The 21,217-nt window shown below is 43.5% G+C and overlaps 1 protein-coding gene across 6 annotated transcripts in view; it reads right to left on the bottom strand.

The window, feature by feature from the left end:
- Nucleotides 1–21,217, bottom strand: part of IQSEC1 (IQ motif and Sec7 domain ArfGEF 1) — a 379,636-nt gene that overhangs the window by 120,037 nt on the left and 238,382 nt on the right. The gene's annotated exons all lie outside the window — the stretch shown is intronic.

The raw sequence follows: 21,217 nt of genomic DNA, 5'->3' as shown, positions 1-21,217 counted from the left end.
TCTGCTCACAGACTATTCCTACTTTATCAGAAAATGGGATTAATTTGTACTTCTGCAAAGCAGGGGCAAGCTTCGCACAAACCATCACTAAATACATAAAGACACCACACAAAAGCAACAGGAGAGTCAGTGAGTCTTCAAACACAGATATGCATAATCCAAGTGGCGCTTTGCATCTCAGGTTCCTGAAGGACATGGGTGGCCTTTCCCCCAGCAGCAAGTGTCACAGATTAGCAGGGAAGGAACATGAGGCACTTGCACATACCGCCCGCTTGCACCGAGGCCTTTCTGCACCCACACATACAGCAACAGTCAAACACAGCACTTCACAGAGCATAATATTAATTTCCACAGATATCCACAGATACCCCATTGCACGGGGGAGCAGGGCCCTGGGGCGCTAGGAGGGTCTTCGCTGCCAAACACTGCCATGGCAGTGGGCAGAGCGAACGGACAAAAATGTTAAGTTAGAATTGTTGAGGCATTTGCACATCTCCACTGCGGCTAAAAATGCTTTATTTGTTCTAATTAGCCAGATTTGTTTTAGTTTAGCAGCTGGAAAACCCAGGTCTTAGGAAGTATTCTGATTTTGTCACTAGAAGAAATAATTAGAAAAAAGCAAGCTGGCCTCACACCGTCACCTGGGGCTTGTGGGGGAGTTTAAGATTTCAGTCCCAAGAGCACCAGGCCATGATGTCATTATTTGCCAGCGGTAATGGATGACAGGGCACTCTAAAACCATATGTACAGCGCGTCACGTCTGTACTCCCCTCTAAAAGCCTTCCCCATATGTGCAGTGAGTTATTACTCAAACTGTCTAGAGACAAAAGAAAAAGGAAACTCATCCGCAATTTCTCCTGATGCTGGAAAACCTATCCTGGACGTGCAGCTTTCAAACACGGGAGCCACCGAAATTATTTCAGCCGCTCCTGAACTCCCAAAACATTCAGAGCAAATCCGTTCACGCTGCCTCTCCCGCAGCCTGGCCTGCGGAGTCGAGGAGCAAAACCCGCTGCAGGACGCTCCGCTTTCCGTGGCGGAGCTCAAAGGCAGGGCCGGAGCGCCGGCTCCCGCGGGGGTCAGTCCCCGGCCGTGGGTAACCACCGCGCTCCCGACCTCGCGGCCTCTGCTGCCCCGCGCCTGGAAGCTGCCTTCCCGCGCCGCGGCGCCAGCTCAGCCGCCTGCACGGCCGACGCTCGAGGCTGGGGTGAGCCTGCGCCACCTCCAAATTTATACACGCTCCCGGCGGCAAAGTGCCGGCACTAAGTGCTGGCACTTGGCATCTGGTGCACGAGGCAGCCAGGGAGGACGGGTGGGAGAGCGGGACATTACCTAGGGGATGGAGGAAAGTGCAACTCGGGATGAGCCACCTGCTCTTCAGTTAAAAGCACAGGGAGAATTAAAAATAACTCAGCATTCTTGTAAACTTTAAATCATGTTTCAGTTATAAGATTAAATAACAAAACTGTAATCTAAAGTAAAAAAAAATAATAAAAAGAGAGTCTTATTTCACTAAGGAACAGGGCTGGCTGTTTCAACCATTTGCCCAGCTCTGCGGCGCGCTGGGGAGGTGCCAGCAGGCCTCCGGACCGCTCTCCAGCGGGGCCGTTCGAGGGGGCCGGCAGCAAGCAGCGGCGAGGCTGCTGCCAGGCCGCGGCCCCCGCCGGCCCCGCGGCTCCCCGGGACGAGCAGCCGCAGCACAGGGGCGCCTGAGCACGGAGCAGCCGGAGGCACGGCCGCGCGGCCCCGGGCGCCCCGCGGCGGGGGCAACCGCCCTGCGGCACCCCGGAGGCTTTGGGGACATCGTCGCCGCTGCCCGGAGCCCCGCTCCCAGACCAGCCTGGGAGACGAGGGAAGAGCCCGCGCTACCCCCATGTAAAGCTTTGGCCGGGAGGTGCTAAGCGCCTGCTTAGTACGCTTGTAATGCTCCCATCTTCTTTGGATTCCTTTAACAAAGTAATTGAAAAATGCCCTTTCTTTAAGGAACATTTTGAAGTAACTTCCAGTTGCAACTAAACATTAAAATCCAGCACAGTATGAACACTGGCTATCAAAAAATAAGGAAAATGTTTATAAACAAATGCAAGGAATCTGATTAATGACAATCCCTCTCTTGAAAACTAGTTAATCGCACTGACAAATTATATCCATAAAGAAAAAAAAATTGTGCCATTTAGATTTTTTTTAATACAAAGCTAACCTTATTTCACTCAAGTCTCCCTACGTACCTATTTATACGTGCGTATATCTGCATATACACAATTAAATCTTCAGTGATCTCTGAAAGATCTCCCCCTTTCAGAATCCTTCTTCAGGAAGGGACCTAACACTAGCACTGCATACTGCATTACGGTAACGGTCATACCGATTTCTACATCGCCCGCGTTCCCTTCTGGAAGGGAATCACACTTGACGCTTGGTTTGCCTCTTACCAGTTTGCAGGTTATTCAATATGATGCCCATGTCCTTGGGACAGAGGCCCCAGACCTGCAAGCATGGCCTTCAGCGCTGGGTTACAGAAATTCAACATTACATTTGGTTGTATTAAATCACGCACATTGTTTGCCTGTGCTCTACTGACCAAACTATCCAGATCCGTCCTCTCTGGCTCCATATCTGTGTCACCGACTGATAGTGCAAGTATTCTATTTTCTTACAGGACCACTTGAAGTTACGTGGTATGTCGTCCCTATGACTCCACAGAAACTCACCTGCTCTGCAGTAATTCAAATTTACAGCTATATTTCAAGAACTGTCAGAATTACATCTACAAACACATTTTGTTGCTTCTTATTTCTTAGACAATTCACACACCAACATATGACCAAATCTGCAACAACCAATACTGCTTTACATAAATTGTATGCTTAAAAAAATCAAGTTAGTTTCAAAAAATTTGTGTCCAAAAATTGCATATTAATTAATGACACAGGATAACACAGTAAAGTTCCATACCAGCTGTTCTATAACTCTGTCAAGACTCAGTACCAGGCTCACATAGAATATCAGTTGTCTAAATCATTCCTTTCTTCTCTTAAAGATGGATATAACATCAGCTTGCACTGGTACAGCTTCTGTTTTCTCCATCTCCGCAAAGAAAACGAATATTAAATGGTGTAGAGAATTCATTGGCCAGCTCTTCTAAAAATATTTGATACCATTTATCCAGATGTGCGGCTTTGACAGGTGCTCTTTATCTTCTGCAAATCCAGACTAGAAAATATTACTTCAGAAGATATGAAAATATTGTCTAATATAATCTCCAAAACCGCAATAAATATATATTGAATTTGCTCTTTCTGCCCTTATTGACAAATTCACCAAGCTGTAACTAATACCATTATAAGAATTCTTTTGACATTAAAAAAGTTGCCCATAACTGTGATGGCCACAAGTTTGCATTCCTTTGCTTACCATTCAGTACACTTCCTTGCTCATATTATATATTCATCAGAATCATCTTCTCCTTTTCCATTTTTATATCCTTAAGATTTTTATAGGTGCTTGCACCCCCCTCCCCCCAACTATTTAGATAACAAGACGACCCAACTGACAACACAGCCTTTTACATGAGCAAAACTTAGCAACTGCTGTTCGGAAGTTAATAATTACCATCGACAGCCAAGTTCATACTCCTAAGCGCGTGTCTGTATGAGCACAACTTGAAGCATCCGACCACACGAACTGCTGTGGTGAACCAAGCCCCCAGGACGGGGTCTCAGACACGAGCACAGCTTCTGTTCTTTTTTGCCAGAGTGTGAAATGCTCCTTACCCCCAACAAATCAAGACAAATATTTAAATTAAATGAAACAAGAATCAGCTTACAAAACAAAGATGTCAAAGGCTATCGTTGCTAAAATTAGATCCCATGCATCCACCATAAACTTCATCATCCCTTATTCAGAGTTGAGGAAGCTACTGGACACACTTGCTAGCCCAGGCATTTCAGGCAGGTTTTTGGGTAAATGGCACCACCTTCAGTCTTTCCGCAAGCATTGGACTGCTGTGACTGTGCTGGGTAAGACAGATTGTGGGGACACGTTTGAGGGGTTTTGACTGAAAGTAATTTCAGTTCCCATAAACATCCCTTTTGTAAACGTAATTTATTTTTTCAATCCAATGAAAATAAATGCATTAAACTTAACTTTTCCCCTGGCAAACTAGGAACATATGCATTGCTCATTTAATGACAGATAATTTACTCTTAAAAGTTATCACCAACTTTTTTGCACACAAGTTCAAAAATAGTATTTTTTTTTGCATGTTACCTCTTGATGAATGCATACTATAGTAACACAATCTTAATTTTTCTAATTTTACATACATATTTTCACTGAAGTGCAGCCTATTGTAAAAATTCAACATTGTTTTGTAGGTCTAAATCAGCAAGTTCTCAAGGTCTCCTGAATGGAAATGAGCAGGAAACTGAGGATTTTACATCAATGCAGCACAGAATTTAAACGGTAGTTTCAAAGCATGAGCAACCCCTAACTAGCTACACTGAGGATATACTACTTCCAGTAGCAGTGCAACTGTCTGTTTAAATTATTTGTTGAGCTGTGGCATTTCATGCTTAATCTCCCTGCTAAATAAAGGCGCCCCCCCGCCCCTGGCTTTAGATGTTTCAGCATCTTCCTCTGGTTTTATAGCTTACCTGCTCATAACATTTTTAACTAGAAACAAGCCTGAAGCAAAATCCAGCCTTTCCAAAGCCTGCCAGAAGTTCACATATGGGCATCAGTTTTGAGCCCTGGGCTAATCTAGAAGGCCTTAAAGACATTGCGTTATGTTAAGAATTTAGGCCTGAGCTGTATATGAGGGTAACATCAAACATCCAGCTCATGAGAACAGCCATAATATACAGACTTTGCACTTCGTTAGCTGTGTACGTGATAAAAGCATTGAACTGAATTAACCTGACCTCACCTCGAAATGACAAGACGTTATTTGGAGTCTATTATGTTTAGTGAATGTTTGCACACCCGGACACATATGTGCCTGCACGTAAAAACACAGGCTGTTCTCCCTTGTCTGGAGCAGTTAATTTGTTGTACTATAGGCTTTATATAATATTTAAACTAAAAACATCTTTCAGATCTTCTTATATTTTTTGTACTTCCAGAATAAATTCCAGTAGGGCAGATATATAATTAACTAAATACTTATAACTAATAGTTTTTACATTGGTCAGGTATTATACTTGCTGTGGCTGCTGTTGCACAGATGCAACTATTCGTCATCTGAAAACATATCCTTCTAACCTCAAACCACCAAAATACCCGTATGATGTTTCACTGCAGTGTAGAAGAGTGGGAAGATTAGGTTTCCAAGGCAGGATATGGCGAGAGGGGGCATCCTGACTCAAAAACAGAGCCCGAGGACCTAATCAGGCTCCCTTCAGCACCTCAGAGGAGTCGAGGTCTCCCCAAACACCTTCTTCATCCTGGCGTGAGCTCACCATTTTCACCATTTGTCCTGGAGCCTTGCTCGGAGCTTGCATTTCACCTCTCCCAGACCTAGTACTTGGTTTTGTTTTCTTTTCCTCCTTTTCCGTTCAGTATTAAATCACACTGGAGGAATTAGGGCCTGAATCGCACAGCTGGAACCACAGTCCAGCCCCCAAAAGTCGATGTTTGGATGCTTGGTTACACGTTACACTTCAGCGATGCCCTTGGCTGTTAAACGAAACTCCCGAACCTCTCAAATGAAACTGGGCACAACACAGCAACTCCGAGTTTACTCTCTCTATTCCTGTGAGAAATAACACCGTAGCTGCTCAGAAAGACTTGCGCAGAGGCAAAGAGCTGGGCTCCCCCCAGCCCGCGCAGCAGCTGAGCTCTCCTTCCCCAGCACGGGGGAGCACGCGGCCCTGCAGCACACCGCGCGAGCCCTCCAGCATATCGCTCTTTCCCCTCCAATAGCATTTATGTTTTATTTCTGCACAAAACTGGTAAAGAAAAAATAATCAGCAGCTTGATGAGAAAGTCTCAATCCCATGTTTCCATTGCCAACAAAACATCTGCAACCGCATCACATTACGATTCTGAAAGTCTGCTCCTCACAGTATAAATCATTTAATAGGCACAGAAATCACATGACATACAATTATTTCATTAGTTGTTAAACTATAACCATTAATTTATATATTCCATATCCTTTCAATGCTGTTTGACACCTATAGTGCAATAAGACGCTCATTTTCAACACCCACTCTATTCTTATTACAGCCGCAGCTGCGGGAACTAAGGAACTCAGGCATGTGCCACATAGTTACAGTATCTGACATTTAAATATTGCCCTGACAGAATTTCCGTACAATTATTTTGAGATTCAATACGTGCTTGGAAATACTGAAGGAGAGATACTTTGAAGAGGGAAACAGATATGAGCTATGCAAGTTCCTGACAAGTGCTGGAAAAAGTAATTATCACAGTGTCTCAGTTCCATGTGTTTACCAGAAATCTCTTTTCAGTGTGAAAGTATATTTAGGCACTGTGTAGGCTAAACAGTAAAGCCATTAAACTGCAGAACAATTAAAACAAAAGCAACTGCTCCTGCAGCCTTGTCCCCAGGCACTATGGACCTATAGTCCTTCACGCAGGCGACAGCCCCGTATGGCACTGGATGAAGCAGTCGCAATGTAAGGTTAAACCCTCCGCAACCTCCTACAGACTTAAAAGGGTAATGTTTAGCATCTTTTGCTGCTCTAAAACGATCCTGGTTTAGAACATTTTCCATTGTATGAAGTGCAATTTTTAGAAAACGATTGCTGCTTTCTGAATCCCAGCACACAAATGATAGGATGCATGTCCTCCTGCCTTCCTGCGCGCTTTGTTCTCCGCACCCCTCGCGCTGCCTTATTATCTGGCTAATCATATGCTAAAACTGCTTTTAATTTAGTCTGCGAAGACAGATTGCTGTACGTGGACCACTGACTGGGAGCAGGCTTGCGCGTGCATTAAAACGGAGACGTGGGCCCACCAGCTGCCCAGGCAGCTTGTCAGGCCCCTCCGGTACCGCAGCAATCACAGCGTTAACCACACGCATGGCTCCGCTTTTGTTTTCACAGCCAAGTTAAAAAAAAAAAAAAAAAAAAGAAAGAAAAAAAACACACACACACACAACCCAGGAGGCATCATCTGCAGCACAGCCAGCTGATCAAATGCAGTGCCATGGCCATTTGGAAAAGATATTAACTGAGTGCACGGATCACTTCACCTGGTAACAGCGCAGATCTCTGTGAAAGCAGCTAATTAAGTCACAAATGCGTAAAATAGATGGAGTTGTTTAGCTTTAAAAAAGGGAAGCGGGGAGGGAGCGAAGGAGAAATGGGGAAAAAGAAATCCCAAGACTTCCAAAGTTCACCCAGTTTAATACAAATCAGAAGAAGCTCAAGTGCTCCTCTGAGGGCTTTTATTTATGTTCCATTCCTTTATCAAGTCTCAATAAATCCAGGCTTAGATTTTATGTTTTTAAACCCTTCTGAGCCTATTTTGGGTACATAATGTAAAAGCCTGAGAGCTGAAGGTTGTGTGACTGCAGAAGGGCTCAGAAGCCAGAATGGAAACTGCTTTGGAACTGCCAATCAGTTTGCACATGATTTTTAAAATTAAACGTGTTAACCATGATTAAAACATAACCAGCCATCTATGCTGGTAGCTTTAACAGGTTTTTGGCCATGGCATTAGTTACAATAGAGCAGATACCTGAATTAACCCACATTATTTAGCCAGGAAGCTTGTGGATGGAGAGGAAACTTCGTTAGCAGCATTCAAAAACATACGTTGGATCTTATTTCATAACGTATACTAAAATGTACACAATTTTCACACCAGGAAGAGTATGGCACTGTTATTTACATATTTAAATGACACATCAAAATCAGGTTTTCTGCTAAAGAGTTAACACATACATGCAGAAAAAGTAGTCCTTAAAAAAGATACAAAAAGACATCTATTTTGTGACCTGACTTATACAACGTTTTGTAACTTAAACTTCAGGTTTATTATGTCTTTAAGCACATTCTTTTTATGACGTGCTAGTGCCTTTACTAAGAAGCATCTTTCAACTATAAGCTTAGATGGTGGTTTGTAGACACAACCCTTGAACAGGAGGGCTTCGGCGACTGACACGTTAACTGCCTTGAGCGACACCGTCTGTGTCACATTCCCGAATCTACGTAAAGGAACGAAGCAATATTGCACAAAATGACTTTTCTCTCTTCAAAGTGCACGGGTTTCTTGTTGTGAAGTTCAGCACGTCCCAAGTCCAATTGCTTAAGTGGCTCTATGTGAGAACACGTCTTCTCCAATCACCGTATTTCTGTGCCTGAGCAACACAGACATGATTAGAGGGGATAGAAGAAAAACGTGTAGGTCTTCCCTTGTAAAGATCACTGAAAGGGTACGGCAGCTCTCTCGGTTAGGATCAGGTCATTTTACAAATTTAACTGAATCTACACCTATTATTTCTAAAACTAAACAGGACATAAGATCAGCAAAAAAGAGCTGCCATAAAACTGCCCAAACGAGTAGAAATCATTTCCTATAGAGAAGAAGGAAGGGGCTCTTCTACACAGCCTGTTAAGAAATGCCTCCAAACTCAGGCACCCGTCTGTTTCTAACCGTTTCTTTCCAGTTCTGCACAGTTCAGAACAGACTAACTCGCAGCCTAGGCCATATAACACATCTTGCATCGCTACTGTAGCAGGGGCTCCCAAGCTTGCTTTATTGTTAAAAGCTAAGGAAGGCTAGAGGTGACTGAAGTCGGTAGTCTGCAAGGGAGAATGAGAGGCAACTAGCAATTCTTGAGCTTTACAAGTGAATATTAGTCAACGAAAAATCATTTCAAAAGCCACAGTATAGCCAAAGCAAAAGTATATAATATTCCTCCATACTTCAGTAATGATACTAAAATCAAGCCCACTTCATATCATTTTCCTAGTTTATTGGTTTCCTCCTGTTGAGGGCAAGAGGGAAATCCTTGAGGTTGGTAGGAATTTCCTCACTGAATTTCAGTGGCACCAAAACAATCCCTTAGATATTACATGTATCATTTATTTGAACCACATTTAAACATCAGACATATTTAGAACTGGGTTCAATGAAAAAGCGATCACAGTAACTGTCAGGATGCAAATTCATCCTTGCTCCCAGTTCCAAGAGCAGCATGGACAGACTTTCACAGACCATCTATAAAGGTGCTGGCACAAACCACCACCCAACTCTTTGGGATAAACAGGCCAGCTAGGCAAACTCAGGGAAACCTGGCTTCCAGGTTTATGGAAGTTCAAACTTTGAAGTTTTTTTTTTTTCCTCCCATATTCAACAATTTTCTAGTGAGCAACGCAAGAACACCATGTTCTTACAAATATAAAACATCTAAAAGAGCAGCATCTCTCTAGAACTTTTTCTTCACTTTTTCATCGATCTTAGATTTATAACCTGAAGCTGTGAGGATATGCTGAATACTAATCACAGTTTGGGAATACCACTGGTTTGACCTCTGGACTTAATCTAATGTAAAATAGCTTACAGAAGAGTAATAAATGCAGTACACGGCTTCTGTTCTGTTCAGGCCTTCTTGCCATATTTGCTAGACTCCAGAATCTGTTTCAGTCTTGCTTACTGCTTATAAGCAAACTCCTGAACCAGTTTGTTGCTGGGATTTGTACCAAAAGGAACTGTAACCACATACTCTGTGGTCTTCCACCCCCCCCCCCCCAAAGGCCAGAAACAGCAGAAATTAGATATATAATCCTCACCTCCATGAGAAGGCTTGTTCTACAATATTTAAAATTTGATTACAAAATACACACTTAAATCAACACACAGCTGCATAACCTAAGCTGTTTAATAGTAATATACCATAACAAAAATAATCCCAAAGAAAGATGGTGCCCATTTGCACATAGCTGCCACTGATGGTGAGCTTTACAATCCACCTGGGCTTCACCAGTGGAAATTAATAAAATTATTGTAATTGATTATGTAACAGACATGTAGGCTTTAACCATCCACAGAAACAGTAAAATTGAACATCACCAGTATTACCTTTCTTCCCTCCTCATCCCCATAACCATCTGCCTTTTATTGCCGTGGACTACCAGGACACACTCGGAAGCTCCTTTGACTTAAGCAATCAATGGGAAGGGAAGGGTGAACAAAGCGCGTCACTAGCACGCATGCTGCAGGGGAACATGTCCTCCAAGCTGGATGAGCCTTAGCAAAAGTCAATACAACAGCAACATAAATATTTGATAGGAATATAACAAACTGCCTTAATAGTAAAAGAGTGAGAGAAAAGAATTAAAAAAAGGTCCAGTGGAACATGATGGGAACCCATCTGGTAGATAAGTCACATATAGATATCGGCCATCTGGGATTTGAACTTTACACCTGACCCCTGGCTGGACAGCCGCTGTCGTCGTAGTTGTTTAATTAGAAGGAACTCCAGTTTCAAGAGGAGGAAACACTTGAAAAACATTTGCCAAAGAACAATATGCCTTAGTTTGAGATCTTTCCAGTGTCTTCCTTCCGTTCAAGGGCTAATGCAGTTATATTTATTTGCATGAGGACTGATTATATTAAGCCTTTTGCAGCCTTTACTAGGAATTGCTTTGTGATATGCAGGTTGAAAAAAAACCCACCTTCATCACCAGCAAATTCCCAGGATGCTCCACTGATTCATTCAACAGAAGTAATTACTTTAGCAAATGTTTGTGTATTTTAATGCCAAGAGGAAGATTCCAGGAATTTGTAAGCTGGTTAAAGCTTCTTAGCGTAGTTGAAATCCAAAAGCTTCTAGTCAATGTGATATAAAATTGACATGTCACTTAATCAGAAACAAGGATGTTTCCCTGATGAAAAGATTTTTAACAAATGTTACATTTGATTTTTATTAATATATTCAGACCTGACATCATATGGTCCCTAGATTTCCCCTGGAGGTATATATTTTAGAAGTCCAGGGGGAAATGATAATACCATACACCAATTTGTTGACATATGAGCTTTGAAATTACCATTGGAAAAAAAAAATTCCAAGGTCTGCAAAGATTATTTCACAACCTAGTATGCATCCTAGCACTGTGCTTCGGAGTTTTAAAAGCTTTTGGAAAGGAAAGTTATGAAGCATGAATGAACAGCACACATCAAGCCCAAAGATTTTAAAGCCATTTTTAAAGCTCTGTATGAAAGTTCATCTCCCTTTTAATGAACGCTGACTACTTAGACAAAACGTTTCCCCTCCCTTCCCTTTCAGCAGATTTAGACACAGTGAAATCCATCTTTTGTGCTTTGATAGACATGAAAAATTAAGTACAGATAGGGAAAAAGCTGAGACTGCCATCACAAGTCTGTTTTCTTTCCACTTTCTCATCTGTTTCAGACACAAATGGATATGAGCACCGTAAGGACACATATATATATTTTTTCTATTTATGTGATGAAGAATTAGATACACTGTCCCCATTATTAATAGCATCATCAGGCACTAGTATGAAGGTGGTAAAGATCTGGTGCCTGACCTCCCCTCTTTGAAAATGAAAGACAAAATTGCCCCAGCCCCAGCTAATGGTTGTGAACAGGCACCAAGAGATGGCAGGTCATCGCCTCCGACAAAAGAGTCTCTTGAAAGGTTACACACAAGGGGGGTGGGTGTCTTAGTGCTTCTTTTTCAGTCTTTAAAAGCATAAGGAAGCTGTATAAGATTTTCTTCTCCCCTCCTGAGCTTATTTTTCATTTTAGAAAATTCAGCCGCATTCTAGCACTTCCTACTTTTTCAGATAACTAGATAGTCCAGGATATTACATCTCTGGAGGTCTGCAGACCTTGAATTCACATCATTTACAGTCACCAATAATCAAGATGAAAATTTCTGTAAATAATGAGTTGTGTTAAGGCTTCAAGACTTCCTGTTCTAACTGAAAGCGTTCTTAGTCCTCCTCCCTAGGGTTTCCCAACACGACTATCTGAACTACTCAATTAAAGACAAAACACACACACACACACACAAAAACCCCTCTAAACCCTCAGGTTTATCTACAAATACAGACCACACATCATCTCCTCAAAACAGTTCCATATTGACTACTCACGTAGCTGTCCCAGTGTGCCCATAAGTGCCTCACGTACATTTCCTTTCCTTCAAAATCTGAAGAAATTACCAAAAATTGATATGAAACACTACTACGTCAGTAAGCTTAACAGCTGAATACATACTATGAAATCGAGAGGGTAAGATACAGAAGCAACTTGCTTTTTTTTTTTTTTATTTTAGAGAAGAACAAGCTGAATAGCCACATGCCCTGCTGCTGTTGTATAATGCTCAAGTCCTCTCTTAACAGTAATGGGACTTTTGTTAATAAGGGATCTGTGGCTTTTTCATCAAGTGCATGATTTTCATTTTGAATAGCATTGCGTAAGCAGCCATCCATCTTCACCTTTGTTTTGAAATGGTCACATACACCCATTCCCTCTTTCTCTAAAAGCTTCACTATTTTGGAAGAAACCGCCCTGCCAGTCAGGTCATGCTTTTCTTTGCTGAACATTGCCTCCAGAAGTGACAGTGGCTTAAGAAGCCCCGATCATGCTAACCCATTAGTCCTGTCCCACTTTTGGGGAGCCTATTTTTAACTTGGATTCTTTTCTTTATCTACCACCGCCTCACGTAACAAATAGTCGCTCCAACAAAACCAGAGTGTCAGAAGAATCAGATGAGAGGAAGCAAGCTAAAAACAGCATTGTCACAAAAAGAAATACTCACAAGGTATCATTTACACCCCTTTTAGCATAATTTTTTCACTCTCCACCCCGTTCTTATTGCAAGAAACTCCAAGACCACGTCCGTAAAAACAAGCATCAAGAAGGGGAACAGTCTCACAAGGAGCACGTATGAACTATTGTGCAAGTCTCAGTAACCTGAGTAACAAATCTGCTCAAGTGCTTAGAATAAGCAGGTGGAATAACTAGTGAAATGCAGTGATTTCAAATACTGGCAGATAAACAACTCGGGACAAGTGTTTTCAGGAGGTTGCCTTAAAGGTTTGGGTCCTTTTCCACATGTTTGTTTTTAAAGAATTAATACTGTCCATTTGGAAAAAATTCAAGTATTTTTTTCCATCTCACTGGTCTTTTCCCTCCACAACTGTTTGTTACATTAACTTGAAAATACATAGCCTGAGTGAAAGTTACCATCAGACCTCTGCATACGTGTCTGGAAAACCACACAGTCGAGAGCATGCCCCAGGACAGAAGTCTCGAGTATTCCTGCTTGTGGAAAAGTGCTTAAATTCACATCTGTACCCCTATAGCAATTCAGATTTATTTCTCCCAAATAGCCAGATTTTAAAAAGGATGCTTTTCACAATGTTTAGTTTTCACTCATTTTCAAACATCAGAAGATAATTTAACCAGAAGCTTCCTGAAAAGATCAATCTGTCCCTGTTTCATTGATTTGGGGGAATAACTCTTTCCTGATTTAAAGGTGAAAGGGAATCTGGCGATACAAGCACAGCTGCCGATATAAACATGCCTGCCTGTGCAGAATTCACATTTAGCAGTATATAGGTCTGCAGGCATTTTGTGGACATCCCATATGCAATTTACTTTGAATTCCTGGCTTTAAAGCTAAGCTGGATGTCTAAACTAAAAATATGCATTTTAACAAATGGTACTGCTAATTTTGTCTCAAACTTTTGTTAAACCAGTTTTCCTTTCCTCAGGAACATGAAAAAAAAACCCAACAATAGTAACAGTGTTGAAGCCGCCTTTACAGCTAAGAGTCTGAAAGTTTTTTTTTAAACTACATCTGCCAGTAATAGCTTTTATTTTTACCCAGGTCTTCCAAATACAGGCAAGAATGACTCCTATAAGAGAGGGTCCAGGGCAAAAGCAGAAACTTCCCTTTTCTCTTCCAGGAGGCATCTAGAAGCTTGGCACCTCCGTCCCCCAACTTTATCCGAAATCACCCAGATGCTCCAGGCATGGCTTGAGGACCGCGGCAGCCATGGGACTGGCTGGGCTTCCCAGCTGGACTGCCAAAAAGCGGTCAAGAAAACGCCTTCCTTGCTGAGGAAGGAGGGAGCGCAGGCACACACTTTCCCTGGTGGCTACCACGAGAGGAGGAATGGCCAAAGAGTCATTTAGCAGCCAGAGAGGTGGGACAGACCATCAGAAGACAAGAGTCAAATCCTCTTCCAAAGCTCGCGGGTAACACAGGCTTTGGGGTGCACTTATGGACATGGATGAGACAGTGACCCACCTGTCATTTTAGTAGAAAATATTGTGTTATAAGACTTGCAACATGTTGGGAAGGCTCCCAAGCATCAAGAAAGGTCATATTTCCCTTTGCATGGCCCTGCTCCCTCCCATTCTGCCTTTTTGACAAGAGTTATCACACTCTGCTCAAATTTTTGGAAATATTTGTTGCATTAATACGAAAGACATAACAGCTGCAGGTGAAATAGTACTATGGACCTCTGCCAAAGGTCACACCAAAATGCTTCTTGTCAAGGAGCTGACAGCACACGCAGCTAACACTAACTGCATAACGGAGTGCCGGCAGAGGAGCAGCTTCTCCAGCAGCTTAGCTGTCATACGAGCTTTGCTCACACATGATACGCAGCCAAGTGACAGACAACACAGAACAGCTATCCCAGGTATTACATGGTCACAGGAGCTCCTTCCATTTTAATTCAGCAGCCTAAGTCTTCAGAAGCCGTTATCAAGGATCTCCTCTGAAAGAGCACTTTTCCTGATATCCCGAAAATGCAAAGTTATACTTAGGAAAGCAAAAAGTGACAAAATTGTGGCTGTGAACGTAGCCTACTCCACAAGCTGATATGGTAAACCATAGTGTCCGAGAACACATCAGTATTATAAAAACAATTTATGTGAAAATAAATAGGTTTCAGGAGAGCTGAACATGCTTCGTGTCAGGGTAGCAAGTCCTCCTGCGTGATTTACAGGCACGGTATTGCTCCCTGCACAAAACGGGCCCCACTGGACCATGAAAGAGGCCTCCTGATGGCATGAGAAAATACTATTCATTACTCTGATACAACAAACTAATGGGAATTCATTAAATGCAAAATGCCACGCATGCTGCTGAGACTTTTGCAGAAGATCAACACAGGTGTGACTAACTCAAGAACCTATTTAATTTTTAATTGATCAGTTTGGGGCATGCAGGTTTAAACCTCAATACGCTCTCATCATGGAAAGCACCCCTGAGCGCAGCAGGTCAGGCAACCATGCCTTGGCTGCCTTGAGTTTTGCTTAGGCTTCATCTTAACGAGTCAGATTTGATGGCCTCAAGTAAATATGTAGGTGATCAGCTTTAATTTTTTTTTTTGGTTGTTACTGAAGCTGTTATGAGTCCTCTCATAACAGCTAAACTCTAAACTCTCCTAATTAAGCAGTTAAGTTTTTTCCTCACCAGTGGTGTGGTAGAGGGAAAAAAAAACAAAATAGTAATACTTCAAACACTTCAGTCACTTGTTAATTGTCAGGCAGTTAATTATAGAAATGAATTTGTCTCCTGCTAGAAAATGACTGAATGCAGATACTTTGCTTACTGAATAAATTCTTGCTGTTTCTATACTTACTGTCAAGGAAAATGATTAATATGCAGATATTGTATGGAAAACAACAAAAGATCCTTAAATAGTATGCAAAAAGCACATACCAAAATGAGAAGTTATACTTGTATAGCAAAATGAATTCCTATTAGAAAAGTCATAAAACCTTTACCAGATTTTTAAGCAAAAAAGTTTTCATTAAAATCATTTCATATACCATGCTTTTCATAGTATGATCTACTTACAGTATCCACCAATGTTAATCACACAGTTCATAAGCATTAAATTCATCAGTACTCACCAATTACTAAAAAGTCATCTGACTCCTTCTGGAGAAGGGATGATCGTGCTAAAAGCAGATAAGCTTAGAGCTCTATTTTCCCTCTATCTAATTTGCTTTATAGTCCACTAGAAAATAATCCTGTTCAAATTTAAGAGGCAGGTAACACTTCCATATAGTTTGCTTCTTTTTTTGTGTCTGTTCAGTGCAAAAAGGCACAAGCTGAAACGCTGCTTCAGGAGTTTTTAAAATATGCTAAAAAACCAAACAAAATGATTGGGTAATGTAAGAGCAACAGCAAAAGCAGTATCTTTCCAATACAAATCCTAAAAGACAATTTCTAGGTGGGTCTGAGAAGACTTTGAGCAGTAAGGCCAGCAGTGAAAGGATTATAAACATTAAACAGCACTCCTGTTCTAAATGTATGTTGCCACATACATTTCTTACTATATGTATCACCGACAGTGAGTACTAAAAAACAAAAGCTACCTTAAATATCATTTAACTCCCCCTTTTCTAGGCAAACAGTTTTACCCGTTCAGTAACCTATGGTTCTGCATCACTAAGCTCTTCCGAGAGCTGTGTAAATAAATAATAAAACAGGCCCTGTTAAATTCTCCAGGCTGCCTTGGACTGAGTTTCAGACTTCTAGGGTTTCAATGCGTATCATTATGCTCTGTGCCATGAAAGCCCAGCGCTTCGGCATAGTTAAAACCCAGGGCTGCTTTAAGCCCAAACTAAAGGTTTGAGCTAAAAAACGATACAACTATTTTGATGCAGAGACACGGAAACTCTTAGGAGTTGCTCCACGGTGATTCCATTTCTCAGTGGTGAGCTAAGCTGGCTTCAGCTCCTTGTACACCAGGACAACTCTGTAGACACAGACTTAACATGCAAAACCTAAACTGGCTTTAAAGGTACTCATGGAAGACTGGTGGAGGCAGTGACTAAAGCCAGCCTCCAAACCTCACACTGCTCTGTAATGCTTTTTCATTTTCTTGCAACTATTTGCCTCTGGCCCCTCTTAAAAACAACCTTCCCCAAACAAACCAAGCACGCAGCACACGCTGCCATTAAGTTTGTAAAGTGCCTTGAGTTTTTATACAGGAATCCCCCCAAAAAATCAAAAAAACCAAACCAAACCAAAGCAATGCATGTTTGAACAAGTCTGCTTTAGGTAGACCAACTGAGCTCAGATAAATTAATGCTGAAATAATTTCCTCTCCAGATTTCTATGCACAGACCAGAGAATCAGAGAAACATGGCGAACTTTACCCAATTAATGTATTTAATTATGCAAAACGCACAGGATGTATTCACATACTCCTAACATAACAGAATTCCAGATATCAGCTTCAGCCTAACACCACAGTGTGATTTGTTTTATTGGCTTCAAGAGCTTTTTAAAAATTCATTGAAGTGCCGTGTAGCTATTGGTGCTGTCATTCGGAAGAGATCTTTTAACCCAAAGGAAGGTTTGCATTAAAATAATTACTGTTGTACTATATTAAAACATAAGAATAATGGCTATAAAGTGAGCCATACCCTGTATGAAGATTAAAGTCTCCAGAGCGCTAATGACAACCTACGTTCGTCTTGTAGGTTAAGTGCAGCATTTTGCAGATCTGACAGTACAGTTTTCAAAATGCTGAACCACCCCCCATACAAACTGAATGCGAAAATAAACACCTTCTGAAAACACAGGGAAGCTTCAAACTCTTCTGGAGTTTTTTTTGAATACCTGCTGGTATTTAAGCCATAAAACAACTACAGTAAAGTCACCTTTCTGAGCTTAATGAAGGGTGCTGTTACCCCTATTGCTTATTACTATAGCAACACAGGAGACGTCCTCCCTTTCTGAGGCAAGGCTTAGAAGGATGCACTCTGCAGCCATCAGGAGGCCCATCTGAGCAACGTTGTTTGGTTTCCTTTTTAGACAGAAGACTGAAATGTGTAAATTAAAGATCTGATCAGATACCCCATTACCATTGGTTGCATGCAACAGTTAAGTAGCCGTAACAACATTAAAGCGCCTTTGGCCCCTGCTTGCCAAGGAACTACAGTAGTGACCCGTCTCCAGCCCCAGCTCTCAGCGCCGCGTCCTCGCCCGGCTCCCCCCCGGCAGGCACGGCCGCGCGCCCGTCCTGGCCCCGTGCTTCCCGCTGCTGCTCGGCGCGCTCCTGAGCCCGAGGCGAAGGCAAGGGTTTTGGGTGGCCTCGCGGGCTGCATGGAAAACAGCCTGTTTTCGGGCACGGTGGTGCGACACTGCCGCGGGCAGCGGGCAGGGACGAGTGAGGGGCCGGGCACGCAAGGCTGCTCACGCAATACCGCGCCCAAGTACCTCACTGTGGACTAGCAGATTCAGGCTACAATTCCTTCCCTTTAACACTGATTTACGCATTATTATTTAGAAGAGTGTCTGAGCTTTCGCGATGCACTGTGGATAACCAGAAGCTTTATAAGCAAGCCCTAACTACGAGACACCCCAAAGTGGCTTTCTGTGCTCCAGACTTGCAGAGTGGCCCCCTCCCGACAGCTACAGCGGCTCGCGCTGCCCAAACCGCTCTGCCAGGCCAAGCGGGTACCTGCCGCTCCTCGGGTTGCTATTTTTTCCCGATGAAAAAGCAGCACCGTTCTGTTACTCTTCAGGGAAAAAAAAAAACAAAAAACAAAGCAGACAACTAAAAATAAAGTCTGACTGAACCAAGATGGAAAATGTTTGCAGAAGAAATAAAAGGGAAGGAACTCCATGACAACTCATACTGAGGACCAATTTTTACTTTTTTCCAGATGTGTAGCACACTTGACTATTTCCCTCCGTTCCTTGCAAATGGAACGTTAAGATGCAAGCAGAAAACTATGCGTTACACCATTACAAACCCTTCAATTTGCTCCCTGTGGGCTGTGGATGTGCTGATTCAGACGGCTCCAGTCTGCTCCTCTAACCATGAAGCCCATCGGTCGGGGCTGGCCAGCCCGCACGGGGCATGTTACTGAGAGCACAACCCATGCAGGACGCAGCCGAGCCCCTCGCAGGCTTTGCGTAACGCGTGGTCATCTGTTTTCACGCTGACATGGCTCTATGGCTACTCTGAAAGTGCCGCTAAGCAATTTTCTAGTTAAGTATTTGCCTATCCCCCCCGTCCATGGCAGGTTACTAAAACTAAGGCAAGTCAGCGAGTGCTGATGCTTTAACCCCGGCTCTGCAAACGCTGGGGCAGCGCGAGCTGCCCACGGGGCAGGCAGCGACCGGGTACCAAGGGCAGTCGGGAAGGGCGCGGGGCAGCACCTGCCGGCACCGGCGCTGCGCGGACGGGCCTGGGCCTGGCCCCGGCGAGAGGAGGGCGGCGTTGCGGCCCCGCGCACAGCAGCACACCTAACCGCGTGTATGCGGATGCAGGCGATTCCTCTGCCCTCTAATTAAAACAGAAACAACATAGACACAGTCAAAAATTTTTTTTTTGATCAGTTAGAGTCCAATGAAAACAGGACCAACCCTAAACCCCAGAAATAATCATTTTCCTTTTGGAGCGGGGCTGTGTCTCTCTCGGCACAAAGCGGCTCATTCAGAGGCCGTGCGCGCGCGCCCGCAGCGGCACAGCCAGGCCAGCACGGTCAGCGCGAGGCCCCGCGGCCACGGGCGCCCAGAAACGCTTTTACCAGGCAGCGTGTGCACGGAGGGAAAACCAAACAAGCGCGGCTGCTGTAGGAGACGTTCAGCTGACCGAGGTCTCCAGCAGGGGCTCCACGGGTTTCCCAGTCCTCCAGCAAGGGGAGGAGGCCGAGCGGGGTGACGACTGATAGCTGTATGCTATCGATGCTCGGCGGGTACAGCAAGAAAGGCAGAGCTGGCTCGCGACAGCGTTATAAAGCACGGGCAGGACTCGGGGATTGCTGAAGGCTCGTAGAAAAGCCAACTCAGGCGGCAGAGATTTTTTTTTCCCCCATGAAGGAAATATTCTTTTTAAATACTGCTCCCAAACTCATTGGTGTATCAAACTTCCAAGGCAAATATTACCCGTTAAAACAACCAACATCATGACGGAAAACATTCACAGCGCTACACAAAGAGGACCTTGATTTGCAGGGCGCTGGCTGCGGGAGCCACGCTGAGCCGCTCTATAAATAAGCGCTGCTGTAGGCAATTAAGCTAATGTTCAACCTTCACGCTCCCCACAGCGGCGAGTTCACCGACAAGGAGGCAGTGCCCGTTTACAGGTGAGCGGCTCTCGTATCTTCAGCTTTAGAAAGCGCAGCCGCACCCAAACGCTCGGGGGCATCTCCGAAGCCAAGTCTCGGCAGCAGCCCGCGCTCGTACAGCACACGGATCCTGCACAGGGCTGGGCTCCAGCATGACCAGCGTTACCGGGGTCAGGAGGAACGTCCGTGCTGTAAAGACCGCTTTTTCTGTCTTTAAGCACCAGTCCGGTCCATCTCAGGCTTTCCCTGTGCTTTTGGTTCTAACCCAGATGACAAATGGCTCTTGTCTTGACCAAATCCTCTCTCAGGGTTTATTTCCAGTCTCTAATGTACAGATCCACTCTCTGCTGGCAGCTAAGGACTTTTTAGTGTTAATTCAGCATCCTCACGATAAAAGCCCTCTACAGTCCCATTTTGATTGTCATGAAAATTCATGCAGGAATCCAGGCTCTAAACTATTTCATTGGCGCAGAATAATTATGCCATGTGAAATGCAGTAATTATTTAGATTACGTGCTTTCTCAAGGGAAGCTTGCATGACAAAACACACCATTCAAAGCATATAACCCTGGAACATGAGGAAATTACAGCATGAAAATGGCTAGCTATTTTTAAATATTATATGTAAAATTGCTGTGAGAACACAGTCACCCAGCGTCTCGCTTACTAGCTCCATTCCTGGAATAAACTCTCCGGGAACATACAGCGACGGCGCTTGGCAAGGAGCACGCCGCTTGTCAAATACGAACCGCTCCAAGAACGCGAGCGGCGACGCATGGCAGATGCAGCCCGTCGGCCGATTTAAATCGGCTGCCTTTTTGCACGATGCACACAGGTAAGGTGCTCCTTAGACACCAGCTTGGAGACATTTGAAACTTTAGGGTTTTATCCTGCCATAAAAGCCACCTCCTTTTCTTCCCCCCTTCCCCTTTGTCTGAAGCAAGTGATGCTCAGCACACGCTGGATCTCCGGATTTGGGAGATAAAACAAGCAAAAGATGATAATAGGCAAATATTCATTAGAACAGGGTTTCTTTCATATTGCAGCTTTTGCCTGCTTGTAAATGAGACTGAGGTATTTCCAAGACTCTGAAATCATGAAAGCTCCATTTTTCAACAAAGATTTTTTGCAATAATCCTGCACTTTTCTTTTTAAA

This window comes from Apteryx mantelli, chromosome 12, assembly GCF_036417845.1.
Source record: "Apteryx mantelli isolate bAptMan1 chromosome 12, bAptMan1.hap1, whole genome shotgun sequence".
Classification (NCBI taxonomy): Eukaryota; Metazoa; Chordata; class Aves; order Apterygiformes; family Apterygidae; genus Apteryx; species Apteryx mantelli.
This window is presented reverse-complemented; position numbering and strand designations above follow the sequence as displayed.